The sequence below is a fragment of the Carcharodon carcharias genome, chromosome 5 (genome assembly GCF_017639515.1).
Source record: "Carcharodon carcharias isolate sCarCar2 chromosome 5, sCarCar2.pri, whole genome shotgun sequence".
In the NCBI taxonomy this organism is placed as follows: Eukaryota; Metazoa; Chordata; class Chondrichthyes; order Lamniformes; family Lamnidae; genus Carcharodon; species Carcharodon carcharias.
The window spans coordinates 197,270,158-197,294,669 of NC_054471.1; the positions used below are offsets into that span (position 1 = coordinate 197,270,158).

The 24,512-nt window shown below is 43.6% G+C and overlaps 1 long non-coding RNA gene across 1 annotated transcript in view; it reads left to right on the top strand.

The window, feature by feature from the left end:
* Positions 1 to 239: 239 nt before the first annotated feature.
* LOC121278430 overlaps positions 240 to 24,512 on the top strand; it is an 84,657-nt gene continuing 60,384 nt past the window's right edge. Inside the window, exons 1-2 of the long non-coding RNA XR_005943142.1 lie at positions 240 to 392; positions 7,266 to 7,371. This is a non-coding gene — a long non-coding RNA (uncharacterized LOC121278430). The remainder of the gene's footprint in view (positions 393 to 7,265; positions 7,372 to 24,512) is intronic.

A 24,512-nucleotide genomic window follows, 5' to 3' on the forward strand; every position in this document is an offset into this window, starting at 1 on the left:
GGTTTCTGACGTGCGTAACTGACTTCAATTATTCCTCTGCCTCTCAGCTCAATTGACTTGGCCCTGGTTTATAAACCTCCTCCGTTCAAGTGCTGCTGCGGAATAAGCAGTGGCACAAAGAAAGTTAAGTGCACAGAACGGTGATAAGTGAGAAAAAGATGTAGAGATAATTGAATAAGGTAAGCTGATAAAATGTAACAGAATGAGGACAATCAAAAAAGAAAATCCAGTAAGGAATGCAGCAATAGAAACTTAAACAATCAAAATCACCAATTTATCAGTTTGGATGCTTTAGTGAGAAGGTTGATTAAAACTAACACTCTGTGGCACTGATTCAGTTCAGAAGACCATGCACAGGCTGCCACCTATAGCAGACACCAGATTGGACACAGGTAAGTGCCAGATCTGATTTTTTTTTTAAATATAGCATATTAAATGTCATTCTGAAATAAATCACATTGCCTGTGACACAAAAATTATAAACTACCCTTTAGTAATAGTTTGATACATATCTCAGCCAGGTCACATCTTCAAATTTTTTATGGTTCTCTACCCGTATTTCAAACATATCTGGAGATATAAAGGTGAGAATGATGAAATGATTAAATGTTTTCTGTTTCTTTGATTAGAGGTTAGAACAATAAATCTAAACAGATCGATATGTTTTCTTAGAGAAGTATAAAAAAGTCAACAAATGGGTCCAATAGATGATTTCATTAAGAATGTTCTGATGAATTCCTCCAATGGTTCAGCAAGATTGCAGAGTGATATAGATCACAAAGGTCTAAGATTCAATCTTTTATCTATGCTGAATTAGCTGATCTCAGTCAGTGTGACATTTCAGGTACTACAATCGAATACCTTCATCCCCCCACCACCCCCCCCACCCCCCACCCCTCCCTGCGATTGGAATGGGAATGCCAGCAACCCCTGCTGGAAAGTGTGGTGATGCCTCCTTTGGTTGAACAGCCAACAATCACTGGCAAGGCACATGTAGTTTTTGTCAGGTAACAGTCACAAAAGCTTATTTAAGACCGTCTGAATGTTGCTGCTTTTTCCAGAACTTAGGTTACATATTCCTCTATTGTCTCCAAAAACTTGATACCTGCGTCTCTCAGATCCTCCAATCTACGCAGGGCTGGACACAAGGTCTAACATCTATTTCATCTGGTCATCTCTCCTAATAGGTAGCATTCACTTTGGAGGAGGAAAATGAGGCAGAAAGCACAATTATATCCCTCAGAATCAACCACACAGGAAACTAGGGAAATCTCAGAGGAACGCTATATTTAAGAGTCCAGAAATCAAGCTACGAGAGCCACTGGCTATTGGAAAAGCAGTGTGACAGCACCGAGGCAGTGCCCTCCCTATAGCTGCTGACCTGCTTTCACCTGGCATGGAGGCTGCGTCTTCCCAGCTCAGGTCTGTGTGAAAAGGCAATCAGTGTGCCAATGAATGTAAAAGGACATCAGTTTACATTAATTAGGCTTCTTCTACCTGCTGATCAACAATAAAATATTGGGTTAAGTTACAGGTTTGAGTAATCAGGGAGAAATACAATAAAAATGTTTCACTACTTCTCCTGAAATGAAGGAGCGTGATCTTGTTTAAATGTGTTTCTTTGTTACAGGTCATTCATTGTAAGTAATGTTGTGCGATGTTGAGTACTGCATGTCACACAACCAGGGCCAACCTTGTTTCACAGCCTGGGAATGGTCTGGTCCTGGGTGCAAAGCAGAGGGAAAAAGTGACCTGAAAACCATGTAATTAATTGGATCTCTGGTTTAAATTCTTCTGGGATGTCTCTGGTTTCCCATTTAGTTGAGGCTGGAGGGATATAAAAGGGCTTTCCATCTGAATTTGCTCCTCCAGCTGTTTTTGGGTACCCATTAGAAAGGATGATCAGAAGGAGTGGGTACTGGACCCTGTGCCCAGGCCTCTTTAGATCAGAGGAAAACTCATGGAGGTGATGAAGTTAAGTGTCACCTTTGTTCTGTGGTGAAGAGTAACATTCTAAGCAATAGAGACCTTCTGATGGCTGTTTTTGGACAATAGACATTATCAAACAGGGGCATCCAGCAGGCCTCAGTCCTATTCTCCTGCTTATTCATCTATCCTTCCTACTGTTGACAATTAGTACGGTCAGTTATTCATTCACAAGATGTGAGCATTGTTAGCAAAAGCAATGTTTATTGCCCAACCCTATGTACCCTTGTTCCTCAGGGATGATGTGTCCAATTGTTTGATAACCTTTGGATAGACAAATACCTGGAACATGCACAGAAGTGGCTTTACAACTCTGTTAAAATTCTACCCCATTCCCCACACCCACCCACAGACAAACACAAACAGCCACAACCTCTGAGCTCCGCAGTGTCAGATTTGGAGGGGACCCCAAAGATCACAGAATTGTTACGATGTAGAAGGAGCCCATTCAGCCCATCATGTCTGCACCAGCTCTCTGAGCATTTTAACTTAGTGCCAATCTCTTGCCTTTTCCCCGTAACCCTGCACATTGTTTCTATTCAAATAATCATCCAATGCCCCCTTGAATGCTTCAATTGAACCTGCCTCCACCACACTTCCAGACAGTGCATTCCAAACCCTAACTACTCGCTGTGTGAAAATGTTTTTTCTCAGCTCACATTTGCTTCTTTTACAAACACTAAAACTGTACCCTCTGGTTCTCGATCGGGTACAGCTTCTCCCAAACTATTCTTTCCAGGCCCCTCGATTTTGAAAACTTCTATCAAGTCTCGTCTCAGCCTACTCCTCTCCAAGGAGAACAGCCCCAACTTCTCCAACCATTCTCGTAAGCCCCTCCTGCACTCTCTCCAATGCATTCACATCTTTCCTATAGTGTGGCGCCCAGAACTGTACACAATACTCCAGCTGAGGTCTAACCTGTGTCTTATATAAGTTCATCATAACCTCCCTGCTCTTATACTCTATGCCCCTATTAATGAAGCCTAGAATACTGTATGCTTTAGAAACAGTTCTCTCCAGCTGTCCTGCCACCTTTAATTACTTATGGACATATAAACCCAGGTCTTTACTGTCTCTCTATGTCTTTATACCAAAATGCATCATCTCACACTTCTCTGCATTGATCTCTGCATTCATCTGCCCCCTATCTGCCCACTCCACCAACTTGTCAATGCCCTTTTGAATTTCCAAACTATCTTCCTCACAGTTTACAATTCTCCCAAGTTTTGTATCATCTGCAAACTTTGAAATTGTCTCCTGCATACTAAGATCTAGATCATTTATATATATCAAGAAAAGCAATGGTCCCAATACCAACCCTTTGGGAACTCCACTACCAACCTTCTTCCAGCCCGAAAAATACTGATTCACCATTAGTCTCTGTTTCCCATCCCTCAGCCAATTTTATATTCATGTTGTTACTGTCTTTGTTACTGATCGATGACTTTCCTCACAAGTCTGTTGTGTGGCACTGTATCGAATGTCTTTTGGAAGTCCATATACACCACATCAATGGCCTTGCCCCCATCAACCATCTCTGTTACCTCTTCAAAAAACTCCAGCAATTTAGTGAGACACAATTTTCCTTTAACAAATCCATGCTGACTGTTCCAAATCAATCCACATTTTTCCATGTGACTATTAATTTTATACAGAATAATTGTTTCTAGAAATTTCTCCACCACTGAAATTAAACTGATTGGCCAGGACAGATCTTTCCAACCTTTTTGAACATGGAATTAATGTTTGCAATTCTCCAATCCACTGGCACGTCCCCCAAATCAGGGAACATTGAAAGATTATTGCCAGTGCCTTTGCAATGTCCACTCTCACTTCCTTCATTATTCTTGAATGCATCTCATCTGGTCCCAGTGCCTTATCAGCTTACCCAAAACCTCCTCCTCATCAGTTTTAAACCCTTCTAGTGACTGAGTTTCCTCCTCTGTCACCATGACCTGGGCAGCATCTGCCTCATAGGTAAAGACAGATGCAAAGTATTCATTTAACACCTCAGCCATGCCTCTTGCCTCTATGTGTAAATCCCCTTTTTGGTCCCTAATCAGCCCTACTCCTTCTTTTACCACCCTTTTACTACTGATGTGCTTATAGAATACTTTGGGATTTGCTTTTGCGTTAACCACCAGTCTTTTTTCATAATCCCTCTTTGCTTCTCATGTTTGCTTTTTCACATCCCTTCTGAACCCCCTGAACTCTGCCTGGTTCTCGATTGTATTTGCACCTGTCGTAAACACACATTTTCTTCTTTAACTTAATTTCTATCTCCTTTGTCATTCAGGGAGCTCTGGATTTGTATGTTCTATCCTTCACTTTTGAGGGAACATACCTTGACTGTACCCAAACCACCTCCTCTTTGACAGTAGCCCATTGTTCAGCTACTGTTTTTCCCACCAACCTTTGGTTCCAGTCTATCCGGCCCAGCTCCGTTCTTGCCCCATTGAAGTCCGCTCTCTGCCAGTTGATTATTCTTACTCTGGATTGACCAATGGCATTTTCCATCATCATCCTAAACCCTATGATACAATGATCACTGTCCCTTAAATGTTCCCCCAGTATCACTTGATCTACTTGGCCCATCTCATTCCCAAGAACCAGGTCTACCAGTGCCTCCTTTCTTGTTGGTCTGGACACATACTGCTGTAGGAAATTCTCCTGAACACAATCTAGGAACGCTTGCTCCTCACTGCCCCTTACACTACCACTACCCCAGTCTATATACGGGTAATTAAAGCCCCCCATTATAACTACTCTATGATGTTTACACCTCTCTGTAATTTCCTTGCAGATTTGTTCCTCTATATCCTTCCCACTAGCTGGTGGTCTCTATATTACACCAAGAAATGTAATGACACCCTTCTTATTCCTTAGCTCTATCGATTCTGTCCTTGAATCCTCTGACACATCCTCTTTCTCCAGTACTGCAATACACTCCTCAACCAAAAACATCACCCTTCCTCCTTTTTTCCCTTTCCTATCTTTCCTGAACACTTTGTAACCAGGAATATTTAACACCCAGATCTGCCCTTCCTTAAACCAGGTCTCCATCATCTCCACAACATCATGATCCCATAAAGCAATCTGTGCCTGTAACTCCCCAATTTTATAACTATACTCCGTGCATTCACTTATATGCAGTGAAACCCTGATTTAGACTTCATTACTTGCTCCCTTATTCCAACTCTATTAACTTACTATTCTCTAGTTTAGTGCTATCTGTTTCTCCCAGCATTCTGTGTGCACCCTGGTGTTACTTTCTAATCTCCCCTCCTGGTTTCCACACCCTTGCTGAGTTAGTTTAACCCCCCCCCCAACAGCACTCTCAAAACAACCCGCAAGGAACTCAGTCCCAGCTGTATTCAGATGTAACCCGCCCGGCTTGTACAGGTGCCATCGCCCCCAGAGCTAGTGTCCCAGGAATCTAAAGCCCTCCCTCCTGCACCATCTTTCCATCCAGGTATTCATCTGTCTTATCCTCCTATTTCTGTACTCACTTGCATGTGGCACTGAGAGTAATCCAGAGATCACTATTTTGGAGTTCCTGTTTGCTCATTTTATACCTAACTCCCTAAATTCCGATTGCAGGACCACATCCCCCTTCCTACCAATGTCATTAGTACCAATGTGGACCACGACCTCTGGCTGTTCACCCTCCCACTCAAGAATGTCCTGCAGCCATTCTGTGACATCCTTAACCCTGGAGTCACGTTGACGGCTGCAGAAATGCCTGTCCACTCCCCTAACTAAAGAATCCCCTATCAGTGCTGCCCTTCCGCTCTTCTCCCCCCCCCACACCCTGTACAGCTGGGCCACCCATGTTGCCATGGGATTGGCTCTTGCTGCCCTCCTCCAAGGATCCATCGCCCTCCCCAATAACCAGGATGGGAAACCAGGTAGTGAGCCGGACCTCTGGAGACTCCTGCACTACCTGCCTATTTCTCTTGGACTGCCTGGCAGTTCACATATTCCCTATCTGCCTGCTTGCCCCTAACTTGCGGTGTGACCACCTCTCTGAACGCACTATCCACGTAGTTCTCTGCCTCACAGATGCGCCTCCGTGATTCCAGCCGCTGCTCAAGCTCTGAAATGTGGAGCTGCAGCTTGTGCAACCGGTGACACTTCCTGCACATGGGCTCCTCTGGGTCACGAGAAGTGTCCACAGCTTCCCACATGTTACAAGACAGGCATTCTGCTTGGCTGAGCTGCTCTGCCATACCTTAAACTTTTAGTTCACTTTTTTACTTAAACTTTAGTTAATTTTACCTACTTTAACTTACTTTAGCCTTACTCTTGTACTATTAACTCTAAACTGGAGATTAGTAGAAATTTTTCTCCCTTACCCACAAATCAGCTCCCTCTCCAGTACCTATAAATACTTACTTTCCCTGTGCTGGTTTAGAAATTTACATTTCTGTACCCATGCTGTTTTCAATCTCCTCACCATCTCTCCATTCGCATTGTTTTATCCCCTGAACTCTCGCTGTTTTATCTCCTGAATTCTCCCTGTTTTATCCCCTGAATTCTCACTGCTTTATCCCCTGAACTCTCCCTGTTTTATCCCCTGAACTCTCCGTTTTATCCCCTGAACTCTCGTTGTTTTATCCCCTGAACTCTCCCTGTTTTACCTCCTGAACTCTTGCTGTTTTATCCCCTGATGTTGGATCCTGGTCACCAGTTTGTTGGGACTTAGGGATTCGGATCCCAAAACAAACATCCCCCTTGTTTTGTGATGGCCAAGTTGATACAATAGACAGAGTTGATCAGCAGACAGTTCTTAGGTGGAACACATTCTGTTTATTTACAAGGGTACTCAGCAGCTACACCTGTGTGCTTTCAACTCAAACCCTGTCTCCGTACTTCTGACTACTAACTCAGACAACTGACTACAGTGGTAGCCCATGCTACTCCTCTATTGGTTACATAAAATCATGTGATTTCCTTTATAACATCCCTCTTAAAGGTATACTACACATTACATAAAACCATAATTACCACACCTGAGCTCTCGCTGTTTTATCCACTGAACTCTCGCTGTTCAGGGGATAAGTCAAGCAAAAACTCATTTTAATTGGACCTACTAAATAAACCTTACCTAAAGTACAATTCCTTCTTTATTCCAAACCTTTTGAATAGAATAAACTTTAAGCACTTACTTACACACCAGGTACTCAGCAAACAGCTAGCATCTTCCCCAACCAGTCAAATTACTTCTTTCCTGTGATGTCACAATGTGGTTTTTTTTTTCAATTTCTTTTTGGACTCAGCGCGGGCCGGTTCTGAACAGCTGACAGGTCCAGCTCTCCGACTGCTCTTCCCCAAGGTGAGTGATGGGGAAAGATGGGCTGGCGAATCCCTCTTGGAAGTTCCCAGGTAAGAGTTTGCACGGCAGTTGCCCAGAATTGCACACTTCCTCTGGACAATTGCCCGAAAATAAGGTTTAAATCGCAAATGTCGGATAGTTCTGCCAGGGTTACACCAATAGTTACTCAGAAAAAGTTAGAAAAATTAAAACCTCTTCTAACTTCTAGGTAACTATTGCAAACACCCAGACCAACCCCATGGGTCTCCCCCCACATTCCCGATACCCCCCCAACTGGACTGCCAACACACCCCCTACTTCAGGTTTGGTTTAATTGGCCTCTGGGTGGGAAGACCATTCTCCATCGTTCCCATTCAAAGTTTGATCGGGTGGGGTGGGGGTCAGGGCAGCAGTGGAATCTTCACCCCGGACTCTCACACCCAATCAAACGGTCTCACTTGCCTCCAAACTCACCTCCAAAGGAGGAAGGAGGGGGTGGGGGTGGGGGGGGGCATTAAATTTCATCCAATGTGAACGGAATACATGAAAGTAAACGAACATATTCAGGATCAGTGTTTTTAGATTAGCACTGCGGAGGGGACAGTATCAATAATATTATAGGCAGGAGAGACAAAAGAAAAGTTGCCTTCAGAGGTTAATATTTTTCTCAGCTGAAATGAATGACCTGTCAACCTTTCTTTATTAATGAAGTATATAAATGCTGCTTTTGGGCTTCAAAAGAACATGTCTTTCCTGTGTGCCAATACTTATTTCCAAAGGAATAAGTCAATAATTGTTGTGATATTGTCCTTCCGGAAGTTATTTCTATACTGAGAGAGGGAATTCCATTTACAATGTATCAGAGGATTTGTGTGAATAGGAAGGGGGCAGGCAGGTGAGCACAATATTTGTATTCTCTCAGCTTACCCCTGAGACCCAGTCTGGTTTATTGTTCATTACAGTTTTATTATAGACCCAGTTAGACACTTGTGACAAATATGAGAAAGCAGTTTGGTGGGTACAGCTGGATGACCTGACAGTCGAGGTTCCCACACTTCGAAGGAAACCGAGTCTCTATATCCATAGACCTGGCCTGAGGAAGCGGCTGCAGGCACCGAGGGACAGGCTGTCTAGGGATAACGGGGACAAATGTGCCAACTATAATTAAACTTTTATTGTGTAACTGTTTGCTTAAAGCTCTAGTAAGGAGAAGTGACCTTGATGCCAATTGTGACAATAAGGGAATAACTGCCTCTTGTCCCAGCAGTTTGCAAAGTGCAAAGTAAGAGAAGCTTGGGCCAGAAACTCTTAACAGTTACAGTAGGTTTTTTTTTTCTGCACAGCTGTACAATGTGAAACGCAGGAAAAGGATTTTCCTTCTGGATTTACTGATGCCCAAGATTACTCCTGGTGGTGTATATATATATATATGCTATTAGGGCACAGGTCAATTCCAATAAATTAGAACTGAGTGTAATTCTGTTAATTGTACAATGTACTACACAAAGCACATTTCCTCTTGCTAACATAGGGCTCGTTGCTACATCACTCAACATTTCAGAGGACACACAGAAGGCACCAAGTTTTCCGAAGCCCGGACCCATTATGTGCCATGTGTTGGGTATAAGAGGAGTAGCCCACCTATCAGCCTATAGATGAAGAGCTGGAATGTTCAGTAGGTTATAATACTGACTTTCACCCTCTAAAACTGGAGCTTGGATCCAATTCAGACTCGCAGGGCAGAATTTTCCAGTCCTGCCATTGACGGGTTTCATGGTGGCTGGGGGCAGAAAATTCAGAGAGAGGCCAAAAATCTGAATTCCGCCTCCGGGAAATCAATAAGGAACTTACCCTCATCACTTCCGTGCAGGCTGACGGTTGGTCGGTTTTCCCGCTGGTCCATGTCGGTCATATCATTTGCAAGCGTTACCATGTCATGAACACTCATTAAAAATGCTACTTGCCAGAATGCATTCCCCCTCCCAATTACATGTCACACCAGCAGGAAGTTAGACCGGTCTAAATCAGGATCGGATCTAAGTGGTGTGCAGCTGTCCACCCTCACTTTGCTCGTGACTTCGAGGTGATTCAAAGCCTACCTGCAACCTCCAGCTTCACATCAATGCCAGTGTTACACTGGTGGGAGTGGAGGTTTGGTCTGTTCACCGTGTTCCACCATACTCTGGGAGGGTGTGTTCTGTGGGTCTCAGGCGGGGCTGCACTTTGAAACAGAGATCAGCACTGCAACCAGGGTTGGTTGGGGTATAGAGGGAAGGATGATGGAAGACATGGGGGGTCAATGGGCTATGGTAGTGTTAACTGGGGGGGGGGAGAGAATGATGGCAGACAAAGGGGGAGACTGAGGGTGGGGAAGCTGGAGACCTACATGGAGGACTAGAAGGCAGACACAGATGGGACTGGATGGGGAATGAACTGTTTGAATGGGAGGGGATGCACGCAGACTCCAGAATACGAGGGGTGGGGGGTTGTGTTAGTGTGACACAAGAGCTTTCTGTTGCACAGAGACCCATGGAGGTGGGGGAGGGGAAAGGCTTGCACATTGTGAGAATGGATGTTATTTTAAAAATATTTTGGGGTAATATTGTGCTATTCTGTAAAGAAGGCTGTGTGTGTGTGTGTGTGTGTGTGTGAGAGAGAGACTAGTTTAATTAGACAGAAGACAGTCAGACTGCAAGGTTTAAATCAGCAAAGGTTAAAGGTATTAAATGGTGAGGTACAAGTAAATAGGTTAGAGCTAACATTTGTATTTTTAGATAGGTTTGGAAGTTCTTTGAATTTCAAAGGAAAATGTTTGCACATTGCAGGAGTTCATAGGTAAACAATTAGTGGCGATATCATATTTTTTTATTGACCCAAAAGCAAAGACAAGATAGAAACATGAAAAATCTTTTATTTGGAAGGGGTTGATTTTCAAAGGGGTGTGAGAACAATGGGTTTAAAGATGAAAGAGGAAAAACATATTTAAGGAAAAATTGAAAGCTGTATGGGAGTGACCATGTGAGATCTTGAAAAGTGGGCTGTGTGAAAACAGACCTGTGAAAAAGCAGTCTCTAGCAGCCCCAGAGAAATATTTGGTTGTTCCAGAAAACAAGGTTTTGTTACAAGCCTTGCATTTCCATTGTCATGTGAGAGGGAGAGAGAAGTTTGTGAAATACCTCCCTTATATTTCATTGTCATGTGAGAGGGAGAGAGAAGTTTGTGAAATACCTCTTTTATAGCAACCTAGCCTTGAGGTAATATTGCTGGATGTTTTATAGACTAAGAATCTATAGGGACTGTTACCTGAAAAGGGTGTTTATTTGTGAGTCTAACTAAGTAGACGTCTTTTGGGAAATGTTACAAGACTAAATATAATTGCATAACTTGTGTGTTTAAGCTTTCCTTTCTTTTGTGGAAGGAACAGTGTTCCATTAGGCTATGTTTGCCAAGATAATCTGCTTACTATAAAACAAATTGAGCAAATTATTAGCTGTAGCTAAGTGTTAACTACCTGACGACACAGTGTGAATGTTCATCTTCACTGTGAGGGCAGTAGTATCAATGGATTGAAAATCGGGCGGCTCCTATAACAGGCAGGTCATCCACACCACTAGATTACTGCCCATGTGGTGAAGACAAAAATTTACCCTTTTAAAAATTGCAAAGTTAAGGAGTAAGAAAAAAATGAACTATTTTCACTCAAGGGATAGTTGAGTCTTTGTGACACCATTCACGTGTAAGTTGACAACGACCAGGTCAACCTCCCCACCATCTCTCCCAACTCTTCTGCTGCTTTGATATGGTCAAGTTGCTTGTCTGACACCCAACCTGGGATGAGCAGCAATTTACGCCGGTTAACTAAAAATGGAAAATGCTGGAAGTACTCGAAGGTGATGTAGCACCTGTGGAGAGAAAGAGAAAAAAACAGAGATAACATTTCAGGTCAATGAAATATCACCAATTCTGAATCTGCTTCTCTCTCCACAGATGCTGCCTGACTTGCTAAGCATTTCCAGCATTTTCTGACTTTAATTCAGATTTAGTTCATGAGTTTGCTTTCATACTTCAGTTAAACACCGGGAAGACTGAAGCCATCATCTTCGGCCCCATTACAAACTCTGAGCTACTGGTGCCACCCTGCACTCACCTACCACCACCCCCACCCTGCCCCATCTGCTATTGTCTGACAACAATGACCTGAGCTGAGCTTCTGAACCCAAAACCTCTTCATTGCCAAGACCACATACCCCCACAACCATAAAATATCTCCTGATAGAGCCTTCCCTCAGCCCATCTGCTGCTGAAACCCTTGCCTATTCTTTTGGCACCTTCAGTTTCTTTTATTCCAATGGATTCCTTCCATCCTCCACCTTCAGATCACCCAAAACGCTGCAGACCGTATCCTAATTTGCGCCAAATCCCATCCACTTACCAACATTGTCTTTGTACCTACGCTGGCTCTTGGTTCCCCAATGCCTCCAATTTAAAATTCCCATCTTCTTAAATAAATTCTTTCATGGACTTGTCCTTTCCTATCTCTGTAACATTGGCCCTCCTCCCCACCGAACCCTTTGTCCTATTACGGACAGGGTAGAGATGGTAGGATGGTCTTCCATTTTGCACCACTTGGACTAACTGTAACAAGATGTGTTTTAAAGAAGTGTTTGAACAGTTCAGGTGCTGTGACTTTCAGGAACAGACACTAAATAGGATTTCTTGTAAGTTTTAAATAAAAAGAAAGAATAAATGCTTATTCCCCAATGCCGGAAATGTAATCACAACGACATTCACACACGACAAACACACAGACACATTAGTTCTCACAATGGTAGCTGGAAACGTTGCAGGCCTGATGACTCACTTTTGGTTCACTGAAGACAAGGGAGATTGGGAGTTCCTGGCGATGAATTTGCAGTGGCTTACTCTTGGCCACAGGAGTTTTCGGGCTTGGTTTTTGCAAATCAATAGGGAAAAGGATAGCTCCACGTTCTCTGCCTATTAGGCTTCTATGCAGGGTCTTTTCTTTTGCTGGGTGAGATTTCTTCCCTCTGTGGTCTCTATCTAACAGAATGGCCAACCTGAGCTGCTCAAGATCTGAGTGTTCCTTACCAGAATTTAGGTTCTGTCATGCAACCATGGTAATGGTGTTCCCATTTTCCACATAATTGGTTCCTAACAATGTCAGCATGGGCATACAATGGGATTTGAAACTTGGCCACTAGCAACTTCTTGTGGTAGAATGGTTTTCTTCACATCCATCTTTGTGGAATTTCAGTTTGCAGCCACTAAGGCTGGGTGGTTATTGTGTAACACTTTCTATAAGCATCTAAACAAGAGTAGCTTCAAGTCTGCAGCAGAGAGCTATTGCATTTTTATTATCCTAACAAAGGAATCTCAAAAAGGGCATTTACGTTTTAATATCCTGACCATACAAGCTACTTCTAGAACCTCAGGCATTTTCAGGCAAGGGGGAAGGCCACTGGACTCCATCTGTCAAAATAAATTGTCCATTTTCATTCTGCTTTTTAAAAGTAAAGTGTTCACCTTTTCATAAATCTGCAGATCCCCCCGACGTGTGCATGACAGTTCCTCTAATACTGGTTTCTTTCCTTTCTAGGATGGGAATTTGTAACTATGCCTTTAGCTACCTAGGCTCCAAGCTGTGCAATTTCCTCCCTAAATCCCTTTGCCTTTCAGCCTCCCTTTCCTCCATTAAGACCCTCCTTAAAATGAATTTCTCTGACCGAGCTTTTAGTCACCTATCCTAATGATTCATAATTTACTATCAAAATAACAGGGAGGCTAATAACCTTGCCGTTATTTATACATAAATACAGATACTTCAGCTGAGGCTCGATGCCCATTTGTGAAAATCCTAAAGTTACCATCCAAGATGGATCACTATGCTGTTAGCTTCACAACAACTGCATCTCACACCTGGTTCACCACTGAAGTGGATTGAATATCATTAAGTTGCTGCAGTTACACAGTAGATACAAGTTAAACTTGTCAGTAAAAGTTAGTGTTGGTCTATAGCGATGATAACAGCTTGTTTTGAAGCCATTTAAGGTCTTAACATATTTTGTTAAACCTGGATTAGTCGTCATAGGCTCTTCAATGGTGTTCTAATTCCTGATTACTGTCAATCCAACACCTGGCATCGCAAATTTATTATTACAAGTGTAAAGCATCACTCCTTCAGATTTTAGCTGTTGGATATTTTTAATCGTGACTTTTTTAAAAATATTTTCCTTTCCCTCAGTCTATTTCTCTCTCTGTACCTGATTTGATATTGAATTCATCCACTGTCATTTACACTTTCTTTTTAGTCCGTGTGTTGTTCATTTCACGATTTTTCAACCTGATTGGTTAAGGAGAAAGACAATTGTTTGCCCTGTTCACTGAGGCCACAGAAGCCTGATTTTCTTCACCAGTACAGTATCAATGGGAATTTCCAGCAATGCTGGCACAAAGTATTGCCAAGATTAAATAAACAAAGGCAAGTCTAACTAATAGCAGATCTGTTACATAGACTCTAATTTGCTGCAGGAGTATATTATCTCTTTCATTGACTCAGAGTCCATTTTTGTCTGATTGCACGTCCATGAAGTGAATTGGGATATTTTTCTATATGAAAGACATTCCATAAATGTGAGTTGCTATTATTGTTGAACAGGTTTTTGGGATGATCGCCAAACTGGACAGTGTAAGTAGATTCAGAAAATAATTTTTGGACAGAGAAAGGATTGGTAAGAACGTGGGTAAACAAGATGGGTTTCTGAATAAGGAACACAGCTGTTGGCCTTTTTCTGTTCCTAACCATTCTTATTAAAGTAAGAGGAGCATCAGATATTATTTTAATTTAACTCCTTTTATCTTTTGGTGGAATTTTGCAGGCTCTTTTATGCTGTAGCCGAATGTAGTTATTGATGCAATACACCACCTTTAAGAGTAACAACTTGTCTCTGTTAATTTTACACTACAAGTTTCCTGGGGTGAATTCCAAACCCAGTGCTGGCTTTTCTTTAGCAGTGAGTGTAGAGGGGCTGGGACCATTGATAAGTTGGGTAGGAATCAATCAAAATAATTTACCGTCCCTAAGAATGATTTAAGTTCAGAAGTGTTCTTCGGTGCAGGTGCCTCCCTGATTGCATTAACCTTGTCTTCAACAGGGTGTAACCCTTGGACATCTACCCAGTGGCCCAAAGAAATGACTTCATTTGCCTGAAAAGTATACCTTTCCTTCTTTAGGCACACTCTTGCTTCTAAAAATCGTTTCAGGACTTCTTCCAGATTAACCAAGTGTTTAGTTTCCGTGAATCCAGTTATTAGTACATTGTCCAGGTAGACCACAGCTTGAGGTAATCCTTGTACCTCCATCGTCCTTTGGAAAATGGTAAAGGCCAAAGAACTACCGAAGGGCAGGCGTCTCTATGGATTTGGCCATTATGGGTGTTTATGGTCACAAATTCTCAGGAGGCATCATCCAGTTCCCGTGGCTGATACACGTGACTCATATCTAGCTTGGTATGCGTTGTCCCACCGGCTGGTTTGGCAAAGCGGTTTTCAGTCTTGGGAATAGGGTGCTTTGTTGGCTGTTAGCTTACAGTTCCCACAGATCCAAACGGCCTGATCTGGTTTAAAGACAGGGACTATAGGTGCTGCCCACTCTGAGGACTAAACCGCTTTTATGACACCCAACTCTCTAGCCAGTTCAACTCATAGTCAACCTGCTCTCTCAGAGCATATGGCAACAGCGTTGCTTTCAAGAAATGAGTAGTTGCTTCTGAGTCAACATAAATCTTGGCTTGTAGGCCTTTGATTCTCGCCAGCTCATCCTGGAAGATGGTGTCATTTTTTTTTTTAGCAACTCTAGCAGGGCTCCTGCTTGCAACTGGAAGATTTCAGACCAATTTAATTTAATTTCTTTCAACCAATCAAGATCTAAAAGCCTTGGTCCTTCGCCTTCTACTGCCATCACTAGTAGTTGTGCTGTTTGGTGTTCATAATAAACAGGTACACTGGTAATACCTTTACTCGGATTGCTTCATCATTTTCAACTTGGCAGAAGTTTGTTCCAAAGTTAATTGTTGAGCACCTTTATTTAAATATCTGAAAGTGTGTTCTCCTACTACAGTGGTAGCAGCACCATTGTCTACTTCCATTTGTAAGGGTTTCCCATTCACCTGTAAAGTGATAGTAATCGGCATCGTCCCCCCTTCTTTCATGTTTAATTACGAATAAATGTCAGAATTGGTTGTTTCTGCTTCTTCCATATTATGTATTTCATTTGACTTTGTTTTTTTGCCTGGAAGCCTGTTTTAATTTTGCGTTTCAATATGTGCCCTCTTTTGTAGCAAAATTTGACTCTACCTCTTTAAATCGGCAATCGTTAGGAGTATGATTGTTTCTAAGTCAATAACAATTAGGTTTTGAATTTGCTGCTGAGCTGGTTCCAATAAATTTTTGGTTAGCGGTGACTGTTTCCCGCTTTGCAGTGGACTCCAGGCTTTTCACGCCACTTTTCACTGACCGCTAGGAAAATGATGCTGCTTTGAGCAGCTTGAGTCGTCTGTGAATCCCGTCCAGCACTTTCCACCACAAGAGCTACATCTAACGCTTTCTTAAAATCAAGATCCACTTCAGCTAGCAATCTTCACTGAAAAGCATCATCTTGCACACTATAAACCAATCGATCCTTGAGCATATCATTCAGGGTTTCACTGAAATCACAATATTCTGTTTGTTGCTTTAATTTCACCACGTATATAGCAATGGTCTCCCCCGGGGCTCGAATCCATGAATTGAACCTCAACCTCTGCATTGTGACTGAGTGTTTGGGTTGAAAATGTCCCTCAACGAGGTCTACCAATTCATTGAAGGTCTGCAAATCGTGGGCACTGGGGGCTGTCAAGCTTCCAATTAGATTGTAGGTCTTGGTCCCACAAATACTTAGGAGAATTGCTCTCCTCCTTTCCTCCCCCATGGCTTGAAAGTAGAACATGAGACATTCTATATGTTGAGACCAGTCATCTGTGGCTGGCTCACAGGGATTGATGCTGCCAAATTGTGGCATCTCGGATTAGTATATATTCCTTTCTTTTACTTATCTTGGATACTCAGAATCGCTGGGTGAAGGACAACGCCAGGTCTGATTTATCCTCGTCACCAGTTTCTTATAGAGTTGATTTTCCAGGCAAATGTACCTGATGGAAAAACTTATTTATAAGGCAGCAGCAACAACTATATGCATGCATCAAGTTCCATAACTGAATAAAGAGTTCCCTCCTAAATGTTCCCCGGGCTACCAACTGATTGTAACTTTAAGAATAATTTTGTGTAAACCAATCCTACGTTTATCAAAACTATAATTAGGGACAGTGTGTACCAGCCTAACAACAGATACATAAACCAGAAGCACTTTCAAGCACCCGACATTGATATTGCTTCATTTTAATGTGCTTAAAATTGCACAAGCTTTGAGGGGTCATTTTTTGGAGGGAACCTTGTCCTTTGCCAGTGCCAAGACTTAACGGAATGTGCCTGTGAGGTTTGCCACTGCCGGCACTTACTCAGGAACCGTCCCCCCAAAAAACAACTAGTCATATAATTGAAGCTTCACTTTCTGAGGATATTGTAATTACATGACTTGCATTTACTATGAAAACTATTATCCAGACACCTAGTACACTCTGCAGCTTTCAACAGCAACATGCCAGCAATGAAGGAAATGAAAATTTACCTTATCAACCAAAAGAAATTCACATAATTCTTTAAAAATAGATATTAAAATTAGCAAAGAATTAGGACAGCCACATCTTGCCATCCCAAAGCCTGATAGATTTAGAATAACATTGTGTCAAGTCTGAGATTATCCTTTGTAATCTCACCCTGAATCAGGCAGGATAGTGATAAAGAATTAAATAAAATTCAAGCACTAAAGCCTACCGCCAACTCATTGTCCGACTCTGTGTCCTTGGTCCAACCATCTTCAGCTGCTTCATCAATGATCTTCCTTTCTTCATAAGGTCAGAAGTGGTGATGTTCGCTGATGATTGCACAATGTTCAGCACCATTCGCGACTCCTCAGATACTGAAGCAGTCCATATCCAAATGCAGCAAGACCTGGACAGTATCCAGACTGGGCTGACAAGTGGCAAGTAACATTCACGCCACTCAAGTGCCAGGCAATGACCATCTCCAACAAAAGATAATCCAACCATCACCCCTTGATGTTCAATGGCGTTACCTTCACTGAATCCCACACTATCAACATCCTGGGGGTTACCTTTGACCAGAAACTGAACTGAACTAGCCATATAAATACTGTGGCTACAAGAACAGGTCAGAAGCTAGGAATCGTGTAACAAGTAACTCACCTCCTGACCCCCCAAAGCCTGTCCACCGTCTACAAGGCACAAGTCAGGAGTGTGATGGAACACTCCCCACTTGCCTGGATGAGTGCAGCTCCCACAACACTCAAGAAGCTTGACACCGTCCAGGACAAAGCAGCCCGATTTATTGGTACCCCATCCACAAACATTCACTCCCTCCACCACTGACACACAGTAGCAGCAGTGTGTACCATCTACAAGATGCACTGCAGGAATTCACCAAGTCTCCTGAGGCAGCACCTTTCAAATCCATGACCACTACCATCTAGAAGGACAAGGGCAGCAGATGGATGGGAACACCACCACCTGGAAGTTCCCCTCCAAGTCACTCACCATCCTGACTTGGAAATATCTCACCGTTCCTTCACTGTTGCTGGGTCAAAATCCTGGAACTCCCTTCCTAACAGCACTGTGGGTGTACCTGCAACACACGGACTGCAACGGTTCAAGAAGGCAGCTCACCACCACCTTCTCAAGGGCAATAAATGCTGGTCTAGCCAGCAACACTCACATCCCATGAATCAATAAGCAGCTGACTGCTACTTGTTTCTTCTTCCCCCTCTATCACATAGAGCAGGGTCTATGGATTTCCCTCCCATCCACCTGTGTCATTGACACCTCCCAGGTCGGCTGTAAGGAAGGTGGAGTTGGATGCTGTGAGTGGCAGTAATGACTGCGAGGTTGCCTCATGGAGAGAGAGCCTTGTAATCGCCTTCAGTTCCTTGATTTTGCACCCTCACCGTGCTCAGCGCATAGTTGCTGAAGGCCCTAGCCAACGCTGAGGCCTTTGTTGGTAAAAGTTGTCTCCAATCTTCAGAGTGTCTTTGCCCCTTTAAAGTACACTCTCCAGCTTTTCTGATGCTGCAGCATTCTCACCAGTGCAGCACCATCATGATCCTACTTTTAGCACTGGCAATCTCCCTCTTTGTGGCTGGAACTTGCCAGACATTACAGGGAGACAAACCTCTCTGTTTTAAAACATAATTTTGGCTGTCCTGTTTACATTTTAGTTCTTTCTGACCAGCTGACTCAAGAATTGCGTGCGTGATCACCTACACAAGTGAAGCAGTAACTTTGGGACATAAACTTTGCAATATTGCAATGTATGAACCACCTTCGGGATCACAGATTACCCCACCTATCATCACCCAGAGGATTATTTCAACAGATCTTACAGCTGCTGTGCTTATTATACATTCCGGTTGAAAGGCACTCTGCTGTAATATTGGGCTTACAATCCACACAATATTTTCTTGGTGTTAATACAGTATTACATTTTGAATGTCTAATCTTTTGAAACCAGTAGTACTGATTTCAACAAATATTCCTCAGATACTGTTCACTGCTGGGACATGACAGAAACTAGACGGATACGCTGGTTAATGAGGGGGTTGTTGGTTGCTGTACTGCCACCCAGTGATCAGATCAGCTTATTGAAAAATTTCAGTAAACTGTGAATTCCTTTCACTGCGATCTTCCCTTGGAGAATAGGGTGAAGCAGTGGAAAGATTCCGGATCTGACGGAAAACTCCTTCCATGGCCATTACTATTTTTACACCAGGCCTCCAACATCCTATACAGGAGGTGTGGTTTTAAGGCCTCCGAAAACCCATAGTCAGGGGGGAGAGCAATATTACGTCTACCTGGTGGGAAATTGACATTGGCCGCCCGTTTTTGGATCCGACTTTATTTTACTTTGCTTTGAACTGAATGGAAAGTTAAATGCCCTTGTTTTAGTCAGTCCTTTTTGCAGGAGCGAATGAGAGTGCTGTGGAGTATACAATAGGGATATTTTTTGTTTTGTAGGCCGTTTAGAAAGGGCACAGATTGCTTGGTACGTTCCCATTTCTAGATGGAGATTGCACAGCATATGCTTCAACTGGCATGAGTCTGCGAGCTATTGCACATTTTTTGGTGGGGGGAGGTTACATCTCTAACGTGTCAGTGAGTTGCACTTTCCTATCTTTGGCAAAAATGACATTAGTTTGTGCACCTGATGAGTCAATCCCAGGAGACAAAGGGGAGAATTTTTAGGTTGGCGAGCGGGGGCGAGGCCTACTCCCTGACGTGTAAAATGATGCGGGATGGCATCGAGTGGAACTCCCAACCTCACCCCGCCTCATCTCTATTTTCAGGTCGGTGGGGGTGCAGCCGAATCAGCTGTTCACCTGCCGACCTGTCAATGGCCAATTGAGGCCATTTAAAAAGTCATTAACCTCATCAGCGGAGCTGCCCGTCCAACCTCAGGGTTGGTGGGTAGGCTGGGAGACCTGGCGGGCTTCAGAAAAAACAGGAAAGCCCATCCACGGGCAGCATGAGGTTTTCTGAGGGCTTTTAAATATTTAATAAAAGTTTCAGTAAAATTGATGAACATGTCCCAACTCATGTGACAGTGTCACATGACAGGGGGCCGTGTCAGGGAAATGTTGTCATCATTTGCTTACCATTTTTAAATTTGGAGCTGATTCTCCCTGAGGCAGCACTTAGCCTCAGGGAGATCAGTGTGCTCTTTCGCACGTGCTCTTGGCTGAGGGAATCCACCCCCCCCCCCCGCTCGCACAGGGAGCGCATAGTCTTAATTGGCCCACCCTTGTAAAATGGCGACACGCCCCCGATCAGGGGCGCCGATCGGAGGCGCGTCTGCCCACGCCCACTCCTGCACCATGATGGGAAAATTGAGTTGAGGTCTGGGAGAAGTTCAGTCTTGCTCGTGGCCTTCATGAACCTCAGAGTGTTGACTGGAATGGAAGAAAACTCACCTCTGTCGGGTCAAAGTCATAGCATAGATTAAATCCATTTTACATCCATTTTAAGCTAGTCTGTCAAACTGTTAAATAACCTCCAATGATGGTATCTCAGTCTCGCTCCTTTGGTCATATTGGCATGTGTCCTGTGGGTAATCACTGTGGCAATCTCAGGGAACAAACAATTACATACATCTCCATCAAAAGACACTAAAACTCCAAACTCAGATGACCTTAAGCACAGAATGGAGATCCGACACAAGGAACAAAGCATAAACAGCACAAATTCAGCACAGAGGGCAGCTAAAGAATAGGATCTTCATTGCAAAATGAAGACACACAGAGATAGTGAGAAAGAAACCCATATCAGCTTATTGTGTCACATAACAGCTAGTTCTGTTACATAAACTTGTGATTAATGATCTGTTACATTAAAGGTTTTTCCTACAAATGAAGAGTTAATCGAGGCTCAAGAACATTTTAAACTACCTAATACTCCAGTCTGTACCATTTCATCTTGCAGAGCTGGATTTGTTTATTTTGAATGGGTAGCTGTTACACCTTGGGGTTTGTTTTACTTCCCTCCCCCACTTCTTCCCAAAGAGGCTGCAATTGTACTGGCCCTAGTTGTGCCAAATGTTCTTGTCCCGGACCATTCATGTGGCCCAGGACAGCCCCCAAAATGGACCTGTTCCAGGCCTCAGAGATCTTCAGCTGTGACCACCAGCCTCAGGGCCTCCTGGCTGCTGCAGGATAGCAATAACCAGTAGGTATTAAAACATGTTAAAGCTTACCTTGGGACTTCTCTTCAGCCTGTTGCTGGGTGACACAGAACCAGTCCAATCTGGTCAAAGGCCAATGTCAGTTTATCAGACCAACCTCTATCTGTCCATGCTAGGAGGCTGGGGATTCAGGCTTGCCCTCCTGCGACCATACTTACTTGACAGTGAAGGGCCCACAGCTTTACAGATTTAGGCCCAAACCCATTTCAACCTGTGAACCTTGACGCTTCCATGATCCTTGCCGACCGATGACAGATTTTTGGAACTCATTTATTTCAATCAATGGTGAAAATAGTGGGCAGCTGTGCCTGAATTCCAACGTGTGCATCATATTTCAGGAATTTTCAATATGTCACCATGGAGAAGTTTATCACTGAGCTGCACTTGAGTTCACAAGCCTAACGGAAGTAAGATGTTACACCCTGAGCTGAAGGCCAGAATACTAGGGCTCAGTTTCTCACAGTCACAGTCATAAAGAAAGTAAGAAAACTCTGAAAGTAGGAGTGGAACAATCCACCAGCATGACAGAAAGAGATAGAAATTGGTTATTATGTACAGAAAGCAGGGTGAAACCAAGTGGAATAAGTGAGCTTTGATCACAATCAGTGCTCTATGTTAATGTGTATTTAAATAACAATTAACAATTCATATCTGGTGGCTTCTCACCAAGTGTTCACTCTGTCCTCCTTGAGCTAGATTGAGAAAATTCATGAGCAAAAGACATGACGTTCTGGTTCAGATCACAAGGAGGTGCTGTTGTTACATCCTCAGCTTATGCTGCAGTATAACTTGCTATGGGACAGTGTGCACTAACATAAGGGTAAATGATCCAGAGTGATTGACACCACTAATCTCAAAAAGGTGTCTACAACAGACCACAATTTGTAATGATGCATGTGCACTGAAGCCATCCAACTTGAAACATGAAGTTAGAAGATTAACCCTAAGGACCCTTTAAGAAAAATCTAACTAAAAAATGACTTGATGACTAATGATAGTTAGTGTTGGAGTTGAAACTTTGCAAGGAGGGACAGAAATATTTGTTCTGGGATTTGAAAATAAACACAACTAAGATCAGCAACTCATACAATAAAGAAATCAATACAATTGCTATTTTTTGCAGTTCGGTTATTCGTAACTAATTTAATCATTTTTATATGTTGGCTTTACTAATAACTGTGTCGTTGTTTGGAAGACGAGAATAAAATAAATAATGGGCTGAATTGTGAAAGTGGGTCTGCCGGAACCCTGCTGAAGTGTAATATCCGGTCTGATGACATCAGGTCACGGACCCAGCATCATCACACCAGTCTGAGTTATAGGAAGGTGGACAATCTGTAAGGAGTAAGAGGCTGTGAAGGGAAGGCAACAGAAGGCACTCAGATGCGGTTGAAAGCTGTACCTTGCCAAGATTTACAGGGTGAAAATGTCATCTCTTCAGATGTCGGACCGACAGTGTCCCCACGGACTTCGCCTTTCTTGAGAGACTGTCGCATCCCCTGTGTGACATGCTTTCCCCTGAGGTCACCTCCAATTGTTTGGGTGGCCACTCGATGGCTGTGGCATTAGAAGTCACAGTTGCATTGATTGAACTTCTTATGGTCAACTGTGGAGAGCCGAGTGCGATCACCCAGCTCACAGCACATCATTGCACAAAGGTATTCATGATGTTATATTTAGGTGTGCCCATCAATATATCTCCTTCACAACCAAAGACTTTGCAGCCATGGCTGGTTCGCTAAGAATGCAAGGGATCATTGATTGTACCCGTGTAATCATTAAAGCACCAGCAGGGCAGCCAGGGGCTTTTACAAACTGCAATAGGTACCATCCCATGTGCAGATTGTGTGGGGCCATCATCACCGAATCATGCAAGCATGGGCAAGGTACCTAGGAAGCAGCCACAACTCAGATGTCTTCAGACTCACAAGTGTTATGGATTGTTTACAGGCCTGGATGCATTGGATAGTTGGCTGCTCGGGGACAAAGGTTACTACCTGGAGAGGTGGCTGATGACTCCAGTCTGAAGTTCTAGGACAGAACCTGAGCACCATTATAACGAAAGCCACACAACGACCAGGCCCATCAGTGAGATGAAATTAAGATGCCTGGATAGATCTCTCCAATATGCACCAGTCGGAGTCTTCCTCATGGTAGTTGTCTGCTGTCTGCTTGTCTGCTGTTGTAGTTGTCTGCTGTAGTTGTCTGCACGGTAGTTGTCCTGCTGTAGTTGTCTGCACGGTAGTTGTCTGCTGTCTGCTGTCTGCTGTCTGCTTGTCTGCTGTTGTAGTTGTCTGCTGTAGTTGTCTGCACGGTAGTTGTCACGCTGTAGTTGTCTGCATGGTAGTTGTCATGCTGTGCGCTGAACAAATTGGCCCTCTAGAGAGGGGAAACACTTTCAGAAGAGAAGTCAAGGGAGGACCGGCCCATTCCTCCTGATGAGTCAGAGGAAGAGGAGGCTGAGCCACAGGGAGCAGACAGCCGGAGCTCAAATACCCAGAGGTGCGTGGTATCTGCGCTGGTGCCGGGTACGGGGTAAGAATATGACACTGTGCCCTCTGAGGCATTCTCTTCCTCCTTAGAGGTTAATGTTAGTCTTTCAGGGCTAGTGCCAGCAACTGCCAATGTTGTACCTAGGTAGGAAACAGAAGAAAAGAGCGTTAGGGGTATTTTCAACCTCCAAGGTGAGTGCACTGAGACACACTTCCTAATTGCAAACACTTGAACCATTGGGAGAGATGACTCAGTATTTGAACCTTACACCATTCAACATAGATTCACACCTTCCCCCCAGTACAGGAAAAGCCTCAAAGTCAAAAACCATCAATCCTTCATTCCTGACAGTTTGCCCAGTGTCATGCACCCTGCTCACCACACCCACCCCCCCACCACCCCTTCCCAACACTTCCCCCCCACCCCCCAGCCCTCTTAACTCATCCGTTGGATGTTGAACAGAAGTACCACCCCGGGGCCTTCCTCCTATCTCATCTCAACTGATTGGCCGGGCCAATCATTGGCTGCCAACTGCAGCATCAATGGGAGTCAATATGGCCGGATTTGGAAAACCACCTCTGGTCCTCCTTCTCTCCCTGGCATTATGGGCCCTCTTCTCCTGCAATTAAAGAGGGATATTGTAATGATGATGATGCTGTGCTACAATCATACCTTCCAATGTATGGCCAAGATGTACCCTATCGGCAGCACATTTTTCTCAACGTTGTCTGCCAACTATGTGTTGCATTCTACACACCCCCTCCCTTCGTAACCCACGTAGCCATGCAAAGTGGCATGT